Source organism: Panthera uncia, chromosome B1 (assembly GCF_023721935.1).
Source record: "Panthera uncia isolate 11264 chromosome B1, Puncia_PCG_1.0, whole genome shotgun sequence".
Classification (NCBI taxonomy): domain Eukaryota; kingdom Metazoa; phylum Chordata; class Mammalia; order Carnivora; family Felidae; genus Panthera; species Panthera uncia.
Genome location: NC_064811.1, coordinates 124,606,621 through 124,630,461, shown reverse-complemented (window position 1 = coordinate 124,630,461; position 23,841 = coordinate 124,606,621). Strand labels below are relative to the sequence as shown.

General features: G+C 37.1%; 1 protein-coding gene across 11 annotated transcripts in view; it reads left to right on the top strand.

Annotated features, from left to right (window-relative positions):
* The window catches only part of IQCM (IQ motif containing M), a 649,001-nt gene that overhangs the window by 39,419 nt on the left and 585,741 nt on the right, over nucleotides 1-23,841 (top strand). The gene's annotated exons all lie outside the window — the stretch shown is intronic.

The following is a 23,841-nucleotide window of genomic DNA, read 5'->3' as shown; positions in this document are numbered from 1 at the left end:
TCCCTCAAAAATTTGGTAGAATTCACCAAATTCTACCATCTGAGTGGAGCCATCTGAGACTGGGGTTTTCTTTGTGGAAAAGTTTTAACTACACATTCAATTTTAAAAATAGATACGGAGCTATTCAGGTTATCTGTTTTTCTTGAGTGAGCTTTGGTAGCTTGTGTCCTTCAAGGATATCATTTTATCTATGTTGTTAAATTTATGGGCATAGAATTGTTGCTAATCTGCCTTTATTATTATTTGACTTTCTGTAGAATTGTAGTCATGTGACTTCTTTCGCTATTGATTATTTGTATTTTCTGTCCTCACTCTGTTTTTCTTTATCAGTCTGGATAGCAGTTTATCAATTTTATTGACTTTCTCAAATAGGTAGCTTTTGAAGTTATTGATTTTTGTTGTTTTTGTTTTTCCTTGTTGAATTCTATCTAGTGTTTTATTTTGCTTACTTTAGGTTTCATTTACTATTCTCTTGATAATGTTATTTAAATCTTCTTTGTCCTTACTTATTTTCCATTTTTGAAAGAAAGACTTTGAAATCTTATAATTTGCAGATGTTTTTCTTTGCAGTTCCATCAGCTTTTTGCTTTGTATAGTTTGAAGTTCTGTCAGTAGGTTCATAAACCTTTAGAATTGTTAAGTACTCTTTATCATTATGAAGTGATCTTCTTTATCCCTTGTAATAGCCTTTGCTCTGAAATCTAGTTTGTCTAGTTAATATAGCCATTCTAGTCTTTTTTGGGGGGGGGGGGGGGGGTAAGTGTAGAAAAGTCTGTCATTTTTTTCCTTTTACTATTTTTTTTTTTAAAAAAATGAGTGTATTTATTTGTTTGTTTATTTATTTATTTTGAGAGAGATAGTGACAGCATAAGTGGGGGAGAGGCAGAGGGAGGGAGAAAGAGAGAATCCCAAGCAAGCTCCTTGTGGTCAGCATAGAGCCCAAGGCAGAGTTTTCATTTAGGAAACCATGAAATCATGACTTGAGCCTAAATCAAGAGTCAGATGCTTAACAGACTGAGCCACCCAGGAGGCTTTCTGTCCTTTTACTTTTAACCTCTTTTAGCTATTGAGCCCCACACATTTTTGGGCTCTGTTTTTTACGTGGTGGTTCTCTGATCTCACTATGCACTTTTAGGAAAACTGGCTGGTGTCTTTTCTTCTCTGTTGTGCCCCATTAAAATGTTGGGTCTGAATGGTTGGTAGTTTTATTTGTAACAATGAAGAGGGACACATTTTGGGTATAAAAGGTCACGGGTTTTATCTGGTCAAGTTGAGTTTGTGATTCTGGATGAACCACCTTGGGGCATATGTCCAGCAGGCAGTTGCATATATGGTTATACAATTTAGGCTTTATCTGTCCACAGGAGGTACTTGAATTTATGGGTTTAAATGAATTCCCCTTGGAAGGCTGTTCAGAATCAGAGAAAGACCAAGAATGAAAACCTGGCAAGCATAGATAGTTAATGAGAAAGAATCTGTAGTTTAAGTAAGTTCTAATACAGCAGGGATACTTCTGGCAATGAAAGTTTTCTCACATGTATGAATTGTTAAATGCAAATGATAGTAAATCTTTTATCGCGGAAAATTGTTTGGATATTTCACTGTAAGATCTGTGGTGATTTTTATATTCCTTCTAAAGTGCCTGATCTAAATGTAATACCCTAAATAGTTTAAATTATCCATGAATATTTTTGTAAATTTAGTCTCAGACAGATACTGCAAAGAATTCAGTTGTCCTGGTGAGCAAGTTATATAAACTGCCCAAAGGCTCAAGCCTGTCAGCTGTTTTGTTCATAATTCTTAGTGCCAAGTAATACCACAGAAGATTCACATATCTTAAGCCTTCAGTAAATACATGATTCAATTGCCAAATCTTAGGAGTATTTTCCTTAATGACCTTTGATCTCTCTTTAAATGCTACCATCGCTGAGTAACCTTACTCTGATTAGGGTGGGGAAAATATTGGGATAATCCCATTACAGACAGAAATGTCACAGACTGGATTCTACATGTTAGAACTCTTGGCAGCAGACATTCAAGTAAGACAGGGTGTGTGGGCTGTTCAGACCATTGATGCTAAGTAGGATTTTATTTTAACTTTAAAATGCACTTGTCTAGAAATTTTTAAGTGATGCAATGACATTTGATATCCTATCTCTACTTAAGTTTGTTTTTTTTCCTGTAGACTGTTGGTTGTTATTGCTGTAATCTATTATGCCCGTAACAGGCTGTAAAGTCAGATGATTCATTATAAATGATTTATCTAATGAATAAACTTTTCAATTTCTAACCCTGGTTTTATTATTACAGAAATTGTGAGGTAGGCAAGGTCACTCTGCCTCCTGGTGTTGTGGTTAATCCAGTCTCCAAACTGTAAAATGCTTCACAGTGATTGTGAAATTATGTCTCTGCTGAAGGCATGATTACTAACAGTTTAATCTAGTCACCTCTTCACATTTTTTGTGTGTGAAATAAAAGTTTAATTTGAAGCAAAATGCAAGATGTGTGAAAAGAACCTCATCTCCTGTTGAGTTATCTTTCTAGGAATTCAGAGAGGTGATAAAATTTCTTACATCAGGGCTGTGAGTTACTTTCCTTGAGACATAGACTAGTAGTCATACCCATTTTGAATACTTTTCTTGGCTCATGTAACTGAAATTAGGTCAGGTATGTAAGTTAAAAGTAGTAAATACTCAAAACTCTAAAACAGATCCCCTTAGCACATACACATTTATAAAAAGCCATTTTATTTTGTCTCTTTTTGTTAAATGTATCTATAGTCCCTCCTAGACTCCCATTCATTCTCTTCTTATTTTTCAAACAATTATTTACACATAGAGATTTGAATTCTTCAAAAGCCAGTTCAACTTGTCATCTTAATGACAGAGACTAATGATCAGCAATGATGATAACACAGCTCAACAGACCATTTAATATTCAGAGCTAAAGCATGCAGTTACAATAATGAAATTTTTACGCAAACCAACATAATCAGTGGAGAAAAGACCACAGGCCCTCAAACAAGATGCACTCTTGAAACTAGGGTCAAATTCAGGAAATATTACCCTTTCAGACTGATGCTAGTACCATCCATGTATGGAATTTGCTATTTACAGCCATCTCTTTTAGAAGTGACTCATATAGTATAATTTTGAAATGACAGAAGCTGAATATGACACCAGGAACAAACCATGCTAAGATATAATTAAGTATAATGAAATAAATATCTTAGAACATATTTTGAATTAATACTCTGATAGTAATGTCTGAGCAACACCTGTCCCCATGAAGATCATGATAGTTACTGTAAGAAATGGGTAAATTGCCATGTTGGTGGTAGATTACTTTGGTTAATAAAAATCACTTCATTAGCTTTCAATTCTTCCTATTCCCTCTCTTAATAATTATGGGTAATGCATGTTGTTTTTAGGAAAATTAGAAAAGAAAAAAATTATGAAATTGCATCAAATTTATTTTTATTTTTATTTTTTATAAAATATGATCATTCCTTACATATTATTTTGAACCTAATATTTTTTCTTGTTAATAATATCATTAGGTAAAAATATTTCAATTAGCCTTAGATAAAGTAACAAAAAATGTGATTACTCCTACTAGGGTCAATATTAATCTTTTCTTTTGCAGCATTTTTCTGTTAATGTGGAAAGAATGCAGTAGTGAGATTAAATGTAAAAATCAGAAAGTTATCTGTAGTGAGTTTTTTGTCTTGCAAACCTGAGAACCAAATCCTCTACCTATGGGGATCCACTGAATTTTCTGTTTTCATCAACCATCTTTGGTAAGCTGAGATTCCTTTATAACAGATCCTTCATAACAAATCTTCCAGTTATGGAGTAGTGGTTGCAAGGTAGCAAATGTTCTGTGATTTTTTAGCAAATCAGAGAAATTTTAAAAATAGTGATTAGGGGCAGCTGGGTGGCTCAGTAGGTTAAATGTCCAATGTCAGCTCAGGTCATGATCACGTGGTTCATGGGTTTGAGCTCCACATCGGGCTCTCTGCTGCCAGTGTGGAGCCTGCTTCAGATCCTCTGTCCCCTCTCTTTCTGTCCCTGCCCTGCTCACTCACACACCCTCTCTCTCAAAAATAAAAAATAGAAAAAAAAAATAGTGATTAACACAGAACTCTATCTTTTTTCTTCTCATTTTCCAAATTACTTCATCTTTGATTTCTCTCTTGTGGTAGTTATTATACTCTCTTCCCTTGGTCAGTATCTGCTGGGTCCTACGTCATAACAAATCCATTTTTATTCTTTATTGCTCCTTAAGTGCACTTCATGTAGGAGAACACTTTGCAGAAAGGCTCTAACTTATTTTCTTGGTTTCCCTGATCCCAGTATTTGCCATCACATAAGATTTATAAGTATTGGTCACAAATATAAATTTTATTAGGGCATTTCATGGAGAAATATTTTGGGGGATACTTTTCACATGTTTAAAGTGGTTGTGATGTGGTTAGGTAGAGGAAAACATTTCTCTATGTTTAGCAGCTGTCAAATGCCTTCATTTTTATCATATTTTAGGTTGGTGGCAGATTCAAATATCTCTCTATGGCCCTTTTACTCTGTTCTTTCCTGATTACTTAACATTCATTTGAAATGAATGTTAAAACAGTGCTGCTTTTGAGTTTGAGCTAAAGTTACTTTGGTAAAAAGTTAAAGATAGGGGTACCTGGGTGACTTATATAGTTAAGGGTCCAACTCTTGGTTTTGGCTCAGGTCATGATCTCACAGTTTGTGGGTTCGAGCCCTGTATTGGGCTCTGTGCTGACAGTGTGGAGCCTGCTTGGGATTCTCTCTCTATCTTTTTCTCTCTGCCCCTCCCTTGCTTGCTCTCTCTCTCTCTCTTTCTCAAAATAAATAAGTAAACTTAAAGAGTTAAATTTAAATTTTTAGGGAAATAATTTAAACCATAACTGACCAGAGATATGTAGCTTGGGACTTGTTAATTTTGTTAAAAAAACACTTGTAAGATGTGAAGCTTTTATCCAGCTATGACATCTATGGTGCCTGGTTCTGCACTAGGGGACACAGTAGCATCCTCATTTAACCTCCTCTTTGGATAAATCTGGATTTTTTTTTGTTTTGAGGAAAATGCATCCTTTCCCTGGCAAGTAGGACATATTGCTCAACTCTACCACTGACATGACCAAATACTTTCTGCTCTTACCTTCTTTTCCTCATTGTGGAGAATCTTCTAGATTGAAAAAAATGAGTTTCTGATTCTTCAGGCTTTGCATCTTTCTGTGAGAGTTTCTCTCATTCCTTTCATGGAAAGAGGCAGTAAGCCCAATGGTTAAGAGTTTGCGTTTTTGAGTCAGAGGATCTTGGGTTGAATCCTGGCTCTTCCAGCTCTTTGGCTTTGAAGAAGTTACCTCTCTGAGCAGCAGTGTCCTTATCTAAAGAAATTGATATTATTAGTACTAAGTGCAGAGCATCTTTGTGGATATTCCATAAAGCCTTGATTGAAAGGGTTTTGCATAGTAAAGATGGTGCTCTCGGGGTTTCCCACACTGATTACTCCTATTTTACAAACCTCTGTGAGATTCTCTCTGATGTTCCATTTCGGGGAAGGAACACCTTGGCTCTTGTGCTTCTCTAAGCCTCTTCTCCTCCTTTTGGAGCTTCTTAACATCCCACCTCTTCTGTGTATTTTCACATGGACGCTAAACTCAACATGCAAAAATATAACACTCTGCAAGGACTCCGAACGTTTGTTTGTTCTTTGTGATGTTATGTAAGTCTTGCTAATCAGTACAGTAGCAGCATGATGTACTGTCCATCTCACTGCTTTCTGATGATGACAGTGAAGATGACAGATTCTGTATAAATAGGAAGCCATCATATTTTTAGGATAAAGGCAAATATTAAATAAGATTTAATTATATTTAAACTTCACTCATTGAAACTCAATAGCCTTTGTGATTTTACTTCAGATGGTGTTATCAGAGCATGGGCCTGGTGTGTGTGTGTATGCGCGCGCGCGTGTGTGTGTGTGTGTGTGAGTGTGCTTGCACTTCATGTGTATATGTATTTAAATCTAACATTTTTACTAAATCTGCTACTGAAAATTGCTGTGTGGGACAGAGAAGAACATCTCTGAGATCCCCTAATAGGAGTAATTAGGAACGGTGATTTAAATAAAAAAGTATTTTGGGATTTGTCGGTTAGAGGTTGTAGACATCTGTGGAGAACCTTATCATTAAATTACAACTGAATAGGCTTTTAATAAATTAATCTGAACTAGAACTAATCCCTCATGTGAAACTATACCTAAAACTTATTAAATAACAAGGCAATTAAATATAATTCTCCTATGGTGGCATTGACTGCCTCGTAGAGACGGCCAGATGAGCAGAGCCTACAGGATCAAGATGCCTTTATAATATAGAAATAGCTCAGCCTTTGTCCTAAGTGCTCACATTGTAATGAAGTAAGACTGTCCTTTTCAATTAGCCTTTAGCGCTACCTCACAGAAGATGAAATAAAATGCTTGGTAACTGTTTTTATCAAGAGTTCGATATAGTTTGTGGTGAAGTACAATGCCGTAATTACTGGTAATTTGAATATGAAACCTGGAAGAAATAACTTTTTTCCCCAGACTGGATTTTGGTGTTATCTTTTAAACCACCCTTCATTTCATCTGCCTTGTCTATGAAGAGAAACTTGCAAGGCTGACTTAGAAGGATCATTCTCCAAATTTGATCTTATTCTGTTCATTGTTTTTTAAATAATATTTAACATATTCCTGAATTTCTCCATCATTGAGGAACATTTCCTGTTATGTTGGGTAAGCAATTGTGTATAAAATTATATACAATTTTTAAAAATCACCATATAGTTTTTCTTAATATTTTACTTAAAATTATCATAGTGTAGGATACTACTCCTTACTACTCCTTTTTTAAATTTTAATTTGAGAGAGAGAGAGCGTGAGTTGGGGGGGAGGGTCAAGGGAGAGAGAGAGAGAGAGAGAGAGAGAGAGAGAGAGAGAGAGAGAGAGTGTCTTAAGCAGGCTCCATGCTCAGTGTGGAGCCTGATGTGGGGCTTGATCCCACAACTCTGGGATCATGCCCTGAGCCGAAATCAAAAGTCAGATGACCACCCAGGTGCCCTACCTTATTACTTTTTAAAAATTGAGATATAATTGACATATAACGTTATGTTAGTTTCAGGTGTATAACATGATCCAATATTTGTATATATTGCAAAATGATCACAGTTAATAAACATCCATCACCATGCATACAATTTTTTTTTACTTGTAATGAGAACTTTTAAGATCTACTTTCTTAACAACTAGTGAAAATACAATACAGTGTTATTAACTACAGTCACCATGCTGTACATGTATGTCCCCATGTCTTGTTTATTTGGTAACTGGAAGTTTGTACCTTTTGACTCTCTTCACCCATTTTACACCACTCCCCTCACCCCGCCCCCTGCCTCTAACAACCACCAGTCTGTTCTCTGTATCGGTCAGTTCAGTTTTGTTTGTTTTATTTATTTATTTTTAATTTAAAAGTTTATTTATTTTTGAGAGAGAGAGATAGAATGCAAGTGGGGGGAGGGGCAGAGACAGAGGGAGACACAGAATCCCAAGCAGGCTCCAGGCCCTCAGCTGTCAGCACAGAGCCCAACATGGGGCTTGAACTCACGAACCATGAGATCATGACCTGAGCCAAAGTCAGATGCTTAACCGACTGAACCACCCAGGTGCCCCTAGTTTTGTTTGTTTTAGATTCCCACATGTAAGTGAGATCATATGGTATTTGTCTTTTTCTGTCTGGCTCTTTTCATTTAGCATAATGCCTTTAATCTATGTTGTTGCTAATGGCAAAATTTCCTTTTTTATTGCTGAATAATATTCCATTGTATTATATATACACCACATTTTCTTTATCTGTTGATCTATCAATGGACACTTAGGTTGCTTCCATGTCTTGGCTACTGTAAATAATGCTGCAGTGAACATAGGGATGTATATATCTTTTTGAGTTAGTGTTTTAGTTTTCTTCGGGTTAATACCCAAAAGTGGAAGAGCTGGATCACATGGTAATGCTATTTTTAAGTTTTTGAGGAACCTCAATACTGTTTTCCACAGTGGCCGCACTAATTTACATTCCCACCAACATTGCACAAGGGTTCCTTTTTCTCCACATCCTCTCTAACACTTTCTATTTCTTGTCTTTTTGATAATAGCCATTCACACAGGTATGAGGTGATACCTCATGATGGTTTTGATTTGCATTTTCCTGATGATTGGTGAGGTTGAGTACCTTTTTATGTACCTGTTGGCCATCTGTATGTCTTTGGAAAAATGTCTTTTCAGATCCTCTGCCCATTTTTAAATCAAGATTTTTTTGTTTTTGTTTTTGTTTTTGTTTTGTTTTGTTGTTTTTGTTTTTGCTGTTGAGGTTTTTGCATTTTTAATATACTTTGGATATAACCCCTTGTTAGATATATTATTTGCAAATATTTTATCCCAATCAGTAGTCTTTTCATTTCCTTGATGGTTTCCTTTGCTGTACAGAAGCTTTTTAGTTTGATGTAGTCTCACTTGTTGAGTTTTGCTTCTGTTGCCTGTGCTTTTGGTGTCAAATCTAAAAAATCATAGCCAAGACCAATGTCAAAGAAGTATTGCCTATGTTTTCTTCTGGATGTATTAGGGTTTCAGGTCTTACATTCAAGTTTTTGATCTATTTTGAATTAATTTTTCTGTTGGATGTAAGGTAGTGGTCCAATTTCATTCTTCTGTGTGTAGTTGTCCAGTTTTCCCAGCACCATTTATTGAAGAGACTGTCCTTTCCCCATTGTATATTCTTGCTTCCTTTGTTGTAAAGTTATTGGCCTTATATACGTGGGTTTATTTCTGAACTCTCTATTCTGTTCTATTGATCTATGTGTCTGCTTTTATGCCAATACCATACTATTTTGATTGCTGTAGCTTTGTAGTATAGTTTGAAATCAGGAAGCATGATGTTTCAGACTTTGTTCTTCTTTTTCAAGATTGCTTTGGGTATATGGGATCTTTTGTGTTTTCAAACAAATTTTAGGGCTTTCTATTCTATTTCTGTGAAAAATGCCATTGGAATTACTTCTTATTTGACTAGACTGATTAATTTTATCTGTCCTCCTTAAATTCGACATCTATTATCCTGTCTCTTCTTTTTTGTTACTGTTTTTTCCTGAAGAACCATGCCTAGATATTTTATCCTTTAATCATAAAGTTGATTTTGGGAACTTATACCTTTTATTATCAATTAAAAAAAATTGTGAGGTGTTGCTCTTGTGTCTTTCCCTTTCTTGTGTTACCTCTTTCCCTGTATATATTGTCCTACATGATGATTGAGTCTTATTAATGGAGATCAATTCCTTAGTTTCTTACTGTAATCTGTCAGACTTCTTCTTTTGGGAATACTTATAATAACATCCACTTTAATTCTAAGGTACTTGATTTTTCACTTTATATAGTGGGTAACTTTTTTCATAAATTTTATAAGTTAAAAAATTTTTTTTCCATTATTATTTAATACTATATGTTTGGGAAATTGAGGTCCCAGAAAATGGGTGATGTCATATAAGAAGTCAGCAGCTAAACCTAGTTTTGGTACATATATTTCTGGGGAACTGGCTTTTTGTACTACTAATAAAATTACCATAATTAATTGCTACAATCAATTTACTTTATTTAGAGAACTTTCCTAGGAACTGATGGATATTATGATAATTCAGACAGAAATATTATCCTTGAGACTTTTGTAGTGTAATGGGGGAAATAACATCTGCACACAAATAACCACAATACAAGATTTAAAAGAACAAGTGTCATAAATGAGGGATACTGGAAGGGCTGTGGGGTTCTTAGGACAGAAGGAAGACTTCCAATGTGGAGAATAAGAGCAAACTTGTGGAGGAGGAGGCGTTTGATATGTTCCTCTAAGAAAAATCAGGATTGTTTGCTTTTTGGGATGTAGCAAAGTTGATACCTAGGTGGCAAAAACAGAATGAATGAAACTGAGCAAGGGAGGAATGCGCAGGGTGCTTGTGGTGGGAATCAGAAATGGGATCTTGTGTGCCATGCCTAAGTGAGAGCATTGAGACTTGGGAGTTGGACTTACCTCTTTGGGTTCTTTATTACCATATTATTTTATAAACATTGACATCTTGAGCAAAAGAGGAGTGTGAATATGGTAGTCCCTATTATCCTGGGTTTGTTTTCTGTGGTTTCAGTTACTGTTTGTCAATCAACCATGTTCTGGGAGCAGATGATTTTCCTTCTGACTTATTGCTACAAGGTTAATAGTAACTTAATGCTCCATCTCAATGTCTACATCATTCACTTCACTTCCTCTCATCATGTAGGCATTTTATTTTCTCACATCATCATAAGAAGAAGGTGAGTCCAGTATGATAAGATATTTTGAGAGATTATATTCACCTAAGTTTCACTACAGTATATTGCCATAATTGTTCTATTTTATTATTGTTGTTTAATCTTTTAATGTGCCTAATTTGTAATTAAGCTTTATCATAGATACGTAGGTATAGGAAAAAACAGAGTATTACAGGGTTTGGTAGTATCCACTGTTTAGTCATCCATTGGGAGTCTTAGAAGTGTCCCCTGTGGATAAAGGGTGGGACAGAACTAACTGTAGATCCATGATTAAGAGAGATTGTTAGGATTTTTTTCCAATGTTGAGTAATAAGGCCATGTGTGAAGGAAGAGCTGAATTAGTGTATTATTTGGCTCTAAACACACTTTTTTTTCAATATATGAAGTTTATTGTCAAATTGGTTTCCATACAACACCCAGTGCTCATCCCAAAAGGTGCCCTCCTCAATACCCATCACCCACCCTCCCCTCCCTCCCACCCCCCATCAACCCTCAGTTTGTTCTCAGTTTTTAAGAGTCTCTTATGCTTTGGCTCTCTTCCACTCTAACCTCTTGTTTTGTTTTGTTTTTTTTTTTTTTCCTTCCCCTCCCCCATGGGTTTCTGTTAAGTTTCTCAGGATCCACATAAGAGTGAAACCATATGGTATCTGTCTTTCTCTGTATGGTTTATTTCACTTAGCATCACACTCTCCAGTTCCATCCATGTTGCTACAGAGGGCCATATTTCATTCTTTCTCATTGCCACGTAGTACTCCATTGTGTATTTAAACCACAATTTCTTTATCTATTCATCAGTTGATGGACATTTAGGCTCTTTCCATAATTTGGCTATTGTTGAGAGTGCTGCTATAAACATTGGGGTACAAGTGCCCCTATGCATCAGTACTCCTGTATCCCTTGGGTAAATTCCTAGCAGTGCTATTGCTGGGTCTTAGGGTAGGTCTATTTTTAATTTTCTGAGGAACCTCCACACTGTTTTCCAGAGTGGCTGCACCAATTTGCATTCCCACCAACAGTGCAAGAGGGTTCCCATTTCTCCACATCCTCTCCAGCATCTATAGTCTGATTTGTTCATTTTGGCCACTCTGACTGGCGTGAGGTGATATCTGAGTGTGGTTTTGATTTGTATTTCCCTGATGAGGAGCGACGTTGAGCATCTTTTCATGTGCCTGTTGGCCATCCGGATGTCTTCTTTAGAGAAGTGTCTATTCGTGTTTTCTGCCCATTTCTTCACTGGGTTATTTGTTTTCCGGGTGTGGAGTTTGGTGAGCTCTTTATAGATTTTGGATACTAGTCCTTTGTCTGATATGTCATTTGCAAATATCTTTTCCCATTCCGTTGGTTGCCTTTTAGTTTTGTTGGTTGTTTCCTTTGCTGTGCAGAAGCTTTTTATCTTCATAAGGTCCCAGTAATTCATTTTTGCTTTTAATTCCCTTGCCTTTGGGGATGTGTCGAGTAAGAGATTGCTACGGCTGAGGTCAGAGAGGTCTTTTCCTGCTTTCTCCTCTAGGGTTTTGATGGTTTCCTGTCTCACATTCAGATCCTTTATCCATTTTGAGTTTATTTTTGTGAATGGTGTGAGAAAGTGGTCTAGTTTCAATCTTCTGCATGTTGCTGTTCAGTTCTCCCAGCACCATTTGTTAAAGAGACTTTTTTCCATTGGATATTCTTTCCTGCTTTGTCAAAGATTAGTTGGCCATACGTTTGTGGGTCTAGTTCTGGAGTTTCTATTCTATTCCATTGGTCTATGTGTCTGTTGGCTCTAAACACTCTTACTCATTTTCACATCCTGGCCTATATATCATAGGCATTGGAATTGACATAGGCATGGGTCCATGGAATTGACAGTAACAGTTCTGTATTTTGTGATTTTAGGGCTACTAGGAAAGCTTGTTTTACAAGACTTAGCAAAATTCTCTGTCTGCTAATATCTGATATTTTCTTATACAAATTCCTTAAAGGCAAGTGATCAATTTCTTGATGTATTTTCCCCTATTAAAATATAAAAGACTTTGGGTATAGGTCAAGAGCACTGTGCAGAGAAAAGATATCTACAAGGGGGAAGAACATTTCTCAAGAATATATAGGCAAATATGGATTTTTATATTTTAGATTGACTTCACAGTTTTACCTAACCTACTGTTTTGAATAATATCTCAGGAATATAAAATATAAATTCATACATACATGTAAGTGAAATACACAAATACAACACAGAGTTCATTGGTGGTTTTATTATTTTTATTTAATAAAAATGAAACAAAATGATCAGTGTTTCATACCTAAAAGGTGTTTCGTTACACATGAAATCAGGAACCAGACCCTTAGTGGGTAGTTGGATGTGGGATTTTTCTTTGGATGAACATCAGCTGTTCTTTTTTTTTTTGGCTGAGAGAGAGAGAGAGAGACAGAGGGAGTGAGAGAATCCTAAGTAGGCCCCATGCTGTCAGCGCAGAGCCTGACAGGGCAGCATGCAGGGCTCTGTACAGGGCTAGATTTCATGAACCGTGAGATCATGACCTGAGCTGAGATTAAGAGTCGTGTGCTTAATCAGCAGAGCCACTGAGGAGCCCCAGCTCCCAGTTCATCCTTTCTTAATGAATACCTTGGTTTCTGTTAATGCGCTACACAGATGTATAAAAGAACAATTAAGTTCACTCTCAGCCTTCTGCTATATTATTATAATTTTGTATAAATAGTTCTTAATAAAGTCATTTTCTAAATGGATTTTATTTTATGTAATGCTAGTTTTCTACTTAGAAAGGAAAATACTTGAAGAGCTAGCATATGGTTACCTTATGCTGCTCTACACTTGCTTCTTCCTTTAGTGCGTTTCATGCTCTTTTCTGTGTTTTTTTTTTTTTTCCTTATTTTATGTGATTTCTTCTCCCATGTAGAATTCAGTGCCTTCATGCTGCTCCTGGGTGTTTTGAGTCTTCTTCACTTTTCTGCCTTACCTGGGCCTGTTTGGTTCCTCCAATACTCTAACAAATCTAGATTACCCTCCCCATCCTCTTCAGCCTTTCCTTTTGTTCCTAATATTGCTTATTTGTCCATCTGTCCTTTCTTCCCACCCTCTCCCTGTCTTCTTTCTTTCTTCCCCCCTTTCTCCCCCACCTTCCTTCCTCCCTCCCTCCCCACTCTGTTTCCTCCTCCTCCTCCTCTTCTTCTCCCCCGCCCCCATCTTTCTTTTTGTGGTACCTAGAGGCTTGTAGATATTGTCAGTATTTACAAAGGACTTGTTTTTGATTTTGGTGATAATCTCTACTGTTTCATTTTGTGTGGTGGTTTTCTATTATACTTATTTTTGCTCTTTATTAGTTTCTTCTACTTTCTTTGAATTTAATAAATTTTGCTTTATGTGTGTTAAAGTTGAATATCTATTTTATTTTTTTATTTAAAAAATTTTTCTTGAATGTTTATTTATTTTTGAGAGAGGGACAGAATGTGAGTGGGGGTGGGGCAGAGAGAGAGGGAGACACAGAATTTGAAGCAGGCTCCAGGTTCCTAGCTGCCCACACAGAGCCCAATGTGGAGCTCAAACTCACAAACCGCGAGATCATGACCTGAGCTGAGGTCGGATGATTAACTGACTGAGCCACCCAGGCGCCCCTGCATTGCTATTTTAAATACTTGTTTCATTTAATAAATACATTTAAGGCAATACATTTACTTCTTGATTCTACTTTGCCTGCATTCCTCCACAAGTTTAACTTGTGGTTTTTCCATTTACTTCCTGTTCTAAATATTTCATAATTCTCTTTTTGATGTCCTCTTTAATCAATTAGTTATTCAGGAGTACACTTAAAAAAAACTGTCTTTACTTTTGATTTGTAACAATTGTATTATTCAAATATTTAACATTTATTGGGACATTACATGTGACTTAGTGTATGGAAAAAAGTTTTAAATGCCTTATATGTGTTTGAAAAGAATGTATATTTTTTATTTGTGCAGGATTCTAAAAACATATATTACATCAAGCATCTAATGTTAAATCTATATCCTTATCATTCTGTATATACTTGATCCATGTTTATAATAGTGGTGTGTTAAAATATCCCTCTCTAATTATTTTAACATTTTTTCCTTGTATTCTATTACTGAAAAGTTTGGACCTATTTTGTTAGGTATGTACAAATTCATGATCGTCCTACTTCTTGAAGCATTGTTTCCTTAACCATGATTTAGTGTACCTCTTCATTCCTATTAATAATTTTGTTCTAATGTCTGTTTTGGACTAATGTCTGATCTAATGTAGTAATAGTGTTATAATCGCTTTTTTTGGTTATTATATGTAGGTAAATATTTTTCATGAATTTCCAATCTTTCTGTGTTCTTTGGTTTTAAGTCTACCTTTTAAAACAAACCCTTTATTTAAATTTTTTTATATTCTATAATCTTTGTCTATTCAAAGATGGGTGTAATCTACTTATATTTATGGCACTTATAAATATTAATAATTTATATTTATCTTACTATCTTATTTTAGGTTCCCATTTGAACTTTTTTCTTTGCCTTTTTTTTTTTCATTCTACTGCCTTCTTTTGGCTTGATAGAGTTTTCAGTAATTATATATTATTCCTCTGATAGTTTCAGAGCTATATGTTATATTGGTGTTCTAGTAGAAGTCATCCTTAATATGTTATTGGAAATATATGCCTCTAATTTTTTCTTAAAAAACTAGTCAGTATATTTATTCTCCTCTTAAGCAAGACAAGAGCCCTGAACTTTTAATCCACTGAAAACTGCTCCCTTCTGGGTCATCCCTGCCCCCTTCCTGGTTATTATATTAAAATTTTTAGTTTCACATTGGGGTGCCTGGGTGACTCAGTTGGTTGAGCATCTGACTTTGGCTCAAATTGTGATCTCATAGTTTGTGAGTTGGAGCCCCACATCAGGCTCACTGCTGTCAGCCTCTTAGCACAGAGCCGGCTTCAGATTCTCTGTCCTCCTCTCTCTCTTCTCTTCCCCACTCATGTTCTCTCTCAAAATAAATAAATAAATAAATGAATAAATGAATAAATAAATAAATAAATCACACTAAAATAATTAGTTTCCCATGGGAAAAAACCCATATTAACTACTCATAATATTTTGTAGGTAATAGTTATTTATATTTACAAACATTATCATATTTCTGTGCTTATATATTTTTTATTGCATTCCATTCATTCCTTTCAGATTCACTTTCTTCTTCTTCTTCTTCTTCTTCTTCTTCTTCTTCTTCTCCTTCTTCTTCAACGTTTATTTATTATTGAGAGACAGAGAGACACAGAGCATGAGCAGGGGAGGGGCAGAGAGAGAGGGAGACACAGAATCCAAAACAGGCTCCAGGATCTGAGCTGTCAGCACAGAGCCCGAGCCAGGGCTCGAACTCACAAACCGCGAGATCATGACCTGAGCTGAAGTTGGATGCTTAACCAACTGAGCCACCCAGGTGCCCCCAGACTCACTTTCTTCTTAACTGAAGTATGTCTGTTAACTGAAGTATGTCCCCTCATTTTAGGGGGATCTGTGTGTGTACGTGTATGTATGTGAAGATTTCTTAGACTTAATACTTCTAAAAGTCCTTATTTTCTTCTCACTTTTATATGATAGTTTATATTGACTTTGAATTTTATGTTTATTGTTACATTCCTTTAATATTCTAAGATATTATCTTCTGTCAACTGTCATTGCTGATTAGAGCTTTTGCCTAAGCTGTCATTCTTTTCTATATGGCCTATCTTTTCTCTGTGTGGAATTTATGTTCTTTTAAATTCACTTTTTCATTATTCTTCAAATATTTATTGATTGATGACAGTTAGTGCTCTAGGCACTGGGTATTCATCAGTGTACAAAGCAGTAAAAATTCCCTGCACTCAAAGATCTTACAGTCTAACAAGTGTATGTATTAGCTAAGATAAAGCTAGCCATTATAATAAATTAAACACCTGATTATCATTGGCTTAATATTTTGAGATTTTATTTTTTATATTTAACACTGTCTGTTATGGATGCTCCTAGTTAGGGAGTTCTCAAGATACAGGCTTCTTCTACTTTGTGACCGTGTCATCTTTAACATTTAGTTCTGATGCTGTGCTGGGGTCACCAACAGTCTAGCAGCCAGAGAGGGAAAAGATTGTGGAGGATTACATGGGAGTTTTTTTTTCCCCCTAAAGTTTATTATTTATTTTGAGAGAAAGAGAGATAAAGTGGGAGGGGCAGAGAGAGAGAGGGAGAGAGAGAGGATCCAAAGCATGCTCTGCACTGTCAGTGCAGAGCCTGGTGAGGGGCTCAAACTCACGAACTGTGAGATTGTGACCTGAGCTGAAACCAAGAGTTGGATGCTTACTGACTGAGCCATCCAGGCGCCCTAGCATGGGAGGTTTTTTTTTTTTTTAAGTTTATTTAGAGAGAGAGAGGGAGAGAGGGGCAGAGAGAGAGGGAGAGAGAATCCTAAGTAGGCTCCACACTGTCAGTGCAGAGCCTCATGTGGGGCTTGAACTCACAAACTGTGAGATCGTGACCTGAGCCGAAACCGAGAGTTGGCTGCTTAGCTGACTGAGCTACCCAGGCACCCCAGCATGGGAGGTTTCTAAGGGCTAGCCTGGGAGATGGCACTTACCACTTTGGCCCATATTCTCATGGCTAGGATGAAGTCACTTGTTCACATTTAACTTCAAGGGTGCCTGGGAAAAGTAGTTCAGCTGTGGGCTGAAGGAAAGAAGAGAAAACACATTTGGGGGCCAGCTAGCAGTTTCTGCCCTGCCACAAGTAAAACACATGGTATGCTAAATAGTATTAGTGCTAAGGAGGAAAGTAAGTCAAGGAGGGAGCTAGGGAGGGCTGTGGGAGGTGGGATCACAATTGTATATAGGTGGCTGGTGAAGTCCTTGCTCAGAGGGTACATTTGAGTACACACCTGCAAGAAGTGAGGGTTTGGTACCTTGGGGAGATCTGCAAGAAGAACATTTCAGACATAGCAAATAGCAAATGTAAATGTCTTGAGGTCAGACGCAAGCCTTGTCTGGCTAGGGCAACCAGGAAAGCAGTGTAGTTCCAGGAGTGTGAGCAAGGGGTTGGGGTAATAAATTAGGTTAGTGAGGTAACCGATAATGTAGGGCTGTGTGAGCCACCAGTGGGTTTTGAATGGAGGGCATGATCTGACTTAGTGGGATAGCTCTGGTTGCTGAGTTGAGAATGGATTATAGGATAGAGGCAGGGAGCAGAGTGGGGCCAGTTAGAGATACTTTAATAATCTAGGTGGGAGATAGTAATGGTTTGGACTAGAGTGTTAATAGCGAAGGTAGTGCTTAGCTATCAGATTCTGAATCTATTTTGAAAGTATTGCTGGTTTAGGATTAGCCAATGGATAGGATGTGGGATGTACAAAAAACAAAAGGAGTCAGGGATGCCTTAGTACCAGGAAGAATGGAGATGTCATTTGCTGATGTTGGGAAAATTATCAGAGGAAGATTAGAACTCACTTTCAATATGAAAAATTTGAGATGCCTTTATGACGCTCAAATGGGAATGTGAACTAGCCAAGGAGAGAGGACCGGGCTGAAAATACATGTTTGCCAATCATAAACATAGAGATAGTATTTGAAGCCATGAGGCTGGATGACATAACAAAATAAATATATGTAGTGGAAAAGAAAAGAGATTCCAGTAAGACTCTGAGATGGAGATGAGTAAGAGGTTTGCTAAGAATTACTTTCATAATTGCCATCTGTGGAAGGGAGGGAAGAAGGCAGGAAGTTGGGCTGTGATGCCCAGTCTAATGAAGGTTGCAGCAAATCCCATGAGGAGCTCTGCTGTTGAGACAGAGTGAGGTATCTGGACCTGCATAAACACCATGTTGACTAGTCATTGGAAGTGGGCTGTCCTGGAAAGGACCCTGATTTTGGACAAAGTGACTCCCTTAGCCAGTGCAGTCTCAGGAAGGGTCAGAACTGTCTCCTGGTGCATTTCTAGCAGCTGGGCAGTAAGTTCTTCTAGAGGCTGTGGTTGGCACATCACAGAGTCCATTAGAAGCAGTTTAGATGGAGTAGTGAGGGCAAAAGCCTGATGAGAGTGGGTTCAGAAAAGAATGGGAAGACAGAAATCAGAGACAGTGAGCACAGATGACTCTTTCCTCTTCATTCCTGATGCTAAGAAGTATCTGGATATAGATTTATTTTTATTCTTCTTGCCTGGCATTCAGAGTGTACTTTGAATCTCAAGATTCATGTCATTTTTCAATACTGGCTCTTCAAACATTGCTTTTTTCCATTTCTTTTTCTTTTTCTTCTTCTTCTTTTTTTCCTTTCTGGAACTTCTTTTATACACATTTTGGGATCTTTTAGTCTATGTTTTATAAATTTTAATTGTTATTTAATCTTTTTATCTATATCTTTGTTATCTTCTGGGAAATTCCTCAGTATTTTTTCTTATACCATATCTAGTCTAGATTTTATTCTGTATACTGAGTTTATAAAATTTTTTCAAAGAATATATTTTTCAATGTTTATTTTTGAGAGAGAGAGAGCAAGAGAGAACACATGCATGTGAACAGGGGAGGTGCAGAGACCACGAGGGGCAGAGGATCCAAAGCAGGCTCCATGCTGACAGCAGAGACTCTGAGGTGGGGCTTGAACTCATGAACCGTGAGATTGTGACCTGAGCCAAAGTCAGATACTCAACCGACTGAGCCACTCAGGTGCCCCTAAAAGAGGGATATATTTTTATCCTGAAAGCTCTGATTTTTTTTTATGTCTTTATTTCTGGCTTCTTTGTTTCATATTGTCATATATATATTTTTAGGAATATTATTTCCTCCTCTGTCTCTTGGTGGATTCTTAACCTACTTATTTTAAATTCTTTTATCATTTTCATTTCCGATGGAGTGAATTACTACAGAGTAGTTGATTTTATTGACTGTATCTTTCTTAGTGTTTGTTTTGGGCATGTGTTTTGTAATTTTGAAATGATTTTATAATAATTTTCAGGCTTACGTAGAGTAGAAGTTGTATCATATTTTTATGTTTTATTTATACTCACTGCATTCTGATTCATAGTACTGTAGTTGACACAGTGTTTTCCATTCCAGAACCAGGTCTTAGGTTGGTTCCTAGGGGCTCCTGCCCTTGTGATACTGATGATATTTCAAGTTCTGTCTCTGAGCCAGTGGCTGGTATGGCTGGTCTGGGTGGTGGGACATGTGTATATCTTCTGCCTCCCCAGTATAGAGCTTTTGATAAGTCCTTGCTCCAAGAATGGGTTGGAAGTTGTATTTTCTGCCTCCTCTCATCTGGTGGTTTTTCAGCAGGGCCTGGTCCTGCACCTGATGTGGGAATTGGGCTGAGTTCTGGGTTTCCCACTGCAACTGAATTCCAAGTAGCCTCTGCCTGTGTCTAGGAACTAGAACAGCATTCACAGTTTCTTTGCTATCACCACTCTGCATTTGTTTTCTACTCCTGATTACTAAAGATTTCTACCTGATTCAGGCCTGTCTCACTCCTGGGGAAAAAGACTTCAGCCAGATATTGGTGAGAAAAAGATAGGTGTTTTGATATTTGTTGTTCAATATGTTATTCCACTTCGATATTTTTTTTCTAGAAAGATATAAATGCTAGATATGGTACTGTCTATATCAGTGATGTGGTAATTATAGGTGTTTTTGTCTCTTTTGATGATTCTTCATGTTTCTAAAGTTATCCCATGTAGCAAAGTATTATACCTATTTACCCCTCACTCTCACTTCCTCTTTTTACTTACTTTTAAAAAATCCTTTTTGGAGGGACACCTGGGTGGCTCAGTTGGTTAAGCTTCCGACTTCAGCTCAGGTCATGATCTCATGGCTTGTGAGTTCAAGCTCTTTGTTGGGCTCTGTGCTGGCAGCTCAGAGCCTGGAGCCTGCTTCAGATTCTGTGTCTCCCTCTCTCTCCTTACCCCTCCCCTGCTCATACTCTGTCTCTCAAAATAAATAAATATTTAAAAAAATAAAAAAAGAAATCCTTTATGGAATCTGCATGTGTTTATAGACTCAAGAGTAGAATTTGTTACTAAGTTTTTCCAAGCATGCCATTGCCCTGAAATTCTTTCATTTCTTGTCTGATTATGCTGACCAAGTGCCTCAAGGCACTCTCTTTCTTTCTGTGCTATTCCCACCCTCCACAAGTCAGCTGCTTGTCCTGTTTCTCAGGAAACTCTTTTCTCTCTCTTGGCTTTACGTATCACTTGAGTCTTACAGACTTTCAAATCTACATCTCTAACATGGAGAGGTGGAAGAGGAAAGGATCCATATGTAAATGAGGGCTTAGATGAGCCAGGCTTAGGAGCTATGCTGAATATTTTCATACAGTTATTCATTCATTTGATCTCCTAGCAGCACTATGAGGCATAAGAATGACGATGATCCATATTTTACAGATAAAAGAGCTCAAGCTTATAGAGTTAAGTAAATAGCTAACCTAATTTATATGGGACTGAGGTGGCTGCCAAGACTCAGGACCTTCAGTTTTAAAACAGGAAAGTCCTAGGCAAACGGATGAATTGGTCCCCCCCCCCCCCATGTCTAAGGACAATGACCAGGAAGGTGCAAAGCCCTCGGCTTGAACCCAGGTCCTCTTGAGACTACCGTCTTTGCTCTTCACCACCATGTTATATTGTCTCTATTAGAACAAAGTAGGGATAAAAGGACTGATTCACAGAGGAGATAGAAAGTAAAGGCATGAAAGAATTCATGAACGGGGTGTACTATTTCCTGGAAGGAATTTTGTTAGGGAAAATTGTGCTTTAGCAGGAGTCAGGAGACCTGAATTCTGGTTCCAGGGTGTCCACAAACCCAGTGTTAAGTTGGACAAATCACTCACATCCCCATACAGCTGTATTCTCACCCATAAAATGAGGACTAACAAGAAGGCGACTCCTAAGATTGTTTCCAAATTTAAAATAAACTCCAAAACTGTTTCATAGCCCATCAAGTTATAAGGTAATGGGGAAAGAAGAAATCTGAAAATAGATACCAGGATTTATAGTATTTCATGATTTTGTTCATATTTCTAGATCTAGCTCTTTAACATCAACGCGACTATCTGAGCACAGCCAAATTCCATTGAAACAGTTTAACAGTTCTGGTCTTTAATTTATTTTATTTAATTTGTGGTAATTAACTTTATAGTGTTTTCATTGTTGTCTCTAGCTGTTTACATAATGTCCTAAACATCTAAGCAGGAGCTGCTTTAAAATCTGGCTTTCATTCTTTATTGTTATTTATAAAATGTTAATGTCTTCTATTTAAGGCATGTGTGATTAATAGCTGAGAGAATGTACTTTTATAACAGCACAGTTTTCATCTGTGAAAAATCATGAGAAACAGAGTCCCAACATGCCACAATTCTTGTTGAAGGCATAACTGCATGTATTGAGATGTGAATCTTCCTAAGATATATGGAAAGCATTTCTGATATAATAGAGTGCTTAAGAAGTAAAGTACTGTGACCTTTTTTTGTTGTTCCTGGATGCATGAATTGTATCTGATATGTTTCTAACTAAAATTTCACCAAATTCAAATTTACAAGATATAACTTCAAATATTTTTAACATTTCATTCAAGAAAAATCTTATTACCTGCTCCCCGGCCCCTGTCAGTATCTTAAGGTTAAATTCAAAGACTGGGAGTTTTAGATGAGAAAAACGTGGAATAGTGTTGGCTTTTCTGAAACCAGTGTGTGTGTGTGTGTGTGTGTGTGTGTGTGTGTGTGTGTGTGTGTGATTACTACTCAATTTGGGCCAAAGTAATTAGCTCCTTTCCTCATTTGGATAATTATGGTCTTCCTATCAAGGGAACTAGGTGCATAAAATTAAACAATCCCATACATCACCTGGTGCTCATCACCACAAGTGCACTCCTTAATCCCCATGCTAGCTGTGGGAACTTGGAAAAGTTGTTTGAATTTCACTGAACCTCAGTTTCTCCAGGCAGTGAAATGAAATCCTAACTACTTCCTCCAGCTGCTGGAAGGAGTAAACAAGATAATGTATGAATGCACTTCCTCCCCTACCCTCTTGCCTAGGAAGCTAGGAAACACACTTCAGCCATCACTTCACAGATGCCACTTTTTTGAGAAAATCTTTTGTAATGGCCACCCTGTGGGACTTTACCCGGCCTCCTGCTACATTTGGTCCCAGCACTCTGAACTTTTCCTGTGTACATACACATCATCAGTTAGAAGTATGTATTCGTTTGCTGGTCATTTATTAATGTCAGTGTCACCCACTAGAGACCATTGGCTCCATTAAAAAAAGTCCATTAGCCATACTGCAAAAAATCATGACACATTACATGGAAAAATTAGTAGTACTGAGATTTCTAAATAAATATTAGGAACTCTGTGAAAACTAAGATTATAATGTTAGAGGACTTCTTGTAGGAATTCAAATACATTTTTTACGAGGTCCTTATTGCTTGGTTAGCCATGTGATCAGTCTTATGGAAGACACAAAAGAAATAAAAAAAAAATTGTTCCTTCCCTAGTGGGGCTTACATTCTAGTGTAGATATTGTTGGCCTTTAGCAAAGTTCTTAGCTTCATTTTTTCTTTTGAGAAGGAGTAAGAAGAGTAGAAACAAAACTATCTACAATGATGAAAGTAGTGTTTTCAGAGGATTAATAGGTTGCTTTGAAAAACTAATAATTAAAACTTAAAATTTATTGTTAAATTTAAATTGATGTATAACATACTATCAGAAAAGTGCACAATTCCTAAGTATACAGCTTGAGGAATATTCACAAAGTAAACATGCCTGTGTAACCACCATCTGATAAATAAACATTACCAGCACCCTATAGGCTTTCCTTGTGCCCCATCAGACACTACACCCTTTCTCCAAAAGGTCACCATTACCCTGTTTTCTATTACCATTAATATTTTGCCTTTTGTGAACTTGACATTAATGGAGGTATACATTCTGTCTTCTCCATGCATTATCTCAGGATTGTGTGTGTGTGTGTGTGTGACAGAAAGAGAGAGGGAGAGAGAGAGAAAGAAAGAGAGAGAGAGAGAGAGAGAGAGTCAGTTATGTCTGTGTGTATAGCAGGTCATCCTCACTGCTGTGACACATTGAATTGTATGAATATGCTGCGATTTATCTATTCTACTGTCAGTGGACACTGGAGTTGCTTCCAGTTTTTCCTGTTACAGAATAGTGCTGCGCTCAGTGATCATTCTTATATGTGTCTTTTAGTATACATTGTAAAGTGTTTCTGTTGGGAGTGGGAGGCTGGGCCATAGTTAGGCATATATTTAGCTTTTTTTTTCTTAATATGAAATTTATTGTCAAATTGGTTTCTATACAACACCCAGAGCTCATCCCAACAGGTGCCCTCCTCAATGCCCATCACCCACCCTCCCCTCCCTCCCACCCCCCCATCAACCCTCAGTTTGTTCTCAGTTTTTAA